The sequence below is a fragment of the Penaeus monodon genome, chromosome 30 (assembly GCF_015228065.2).
Source record: "Penaeus monodon isolate SGIC_2016 chromosome 30, NSTDA_Pmon_1, whole genome shotgun sequence".
NCBI lineage: Eukaryota > Metazoa > Arthropoda > Malacostraca > Decapoda > Penaeidae > Penaeus > Penaeus monodon.
The window spans coordinates 10,135,229-10,135,666 of NC_051415.1; positions in this window are offsets into that span (position 1 = coordinate 10,135,229).

Here is a 438-nt window from a genome sequence, read left to right on the forward strand (position 1 = left end):
ATGATAGCAGTATTAGTAACAATAACAATATCATCACCATACTGCTGCTACCCTCGCTTTGACCTCTTCCTGCAACACAGCACAGTCCCTACCCCTAAAATATTTACCTAAATCCACCACTGATTTCAATCAAAGAAAAATACACATTAAAAGAATGAAACCGCAGTCTTAAAAAGCCCATTAATAAAAGCATAAACTAATGCCTTAAATTCCAGGACATAACAATTGAGTGGTTCATTCGCCTGTACTGGCGGGACGTACGACTCACCCCACCGGCCCATTTAGCGAAGGGGGAGTGGGAGAATATTGCCCCCGATATTGCGAAGCATGTGTGGCTGCCGACGACCTTTATAGGTAAGGATTTTTTTTTTCTGGGGGTGTAAGAGAGGGAACGATAGAAGGAATAAAGAGATTGAGAGTAAGAATGTAAGAGTAATA